Source organism: Suncus etruscus, chromosome 11, assembly GCF_024139225.1.
Source record: "Suncus etruscus isolate mSunEtr1 chromosome 11, mSunEtr1.pri.cur, whole genome shotgun sequence".
NCBI classification, from domain to species: Eukaryota; Metazoa; Chordata; class Mammalia; order Eulipotyphla; family Soricidae; genus Suncus; species Suncus etruscus.
The window spans coordinates 105,650,440-105,651,229 of record NC_064858.1 but is presented as its reverse complement, the minus strand read 5'-3'; positions in this window follow the sequence as shown (position 1 = coordinate 105,651,229).

Below are 790 nucleotides of genomic sequence, written 5' to 3'. Positions count from 1 at the left end.
GAGAAAGAAAAAAAGAGAAAGAAAGAATTCCGTGACCTTTAAATCAGTTGGCAAACCACTCATCTTCTCTGATTATAATAGTCTAAATAAACTATTATCCTCCTTTAAGACAGTGAGAGAGAGCCAGGCACTTTGAAACTTCATCACAGAGGTGAGAGGCGACAAGTGTTCCATGCGCTATGAGGAGACTCTGTTATTAATCATTCATTGAGTAATGAGTCACAGTTAAAATCCCCCTACCCTCTATGCAAAAGAACCAAGGGGAATTTTACTCACCACAATGAAGAGCAGCCCCAGAGGTTCACGGGGCATTCCTATGAGAGGTGTGTGCCCTGAGTTCCTATCTGTGTCAAATCAGGCTTTCTGTCTAATTAACAGCTATCAAGAGCTATGTAGCTAAGGCACAAGAATTAAATATGTGATGGTCACTCGAAGCAATGTTTGATATGAGGAATGAATTTGGTCTTGAACTCTACTGTCTAGTATGGTAGCTACTATCTAAAAGTGTGCCTATAAAATTAAGTAAAACGTAAGACTCAACCACTCAGTCACACAAGTTTACAGTCTAGAGAATCTGTTCTTTAGGTTAAAGAGTTAGTACAGGGGTTAAAGCTTGTATACTCTGTTGATCTTGTTTAATTTGCTGAAGAGTATTGCAGAAAAGCCCCCAAACACCTCCAGGAGAGATTCTTGAGCACAAGAGTAGGCCACAGGTATGGTCCTAAAACAACAACAAAAAGATTATGCTATTTCATATTTTATTAAAGAAAGTCCCATTGAACAGTGCTAG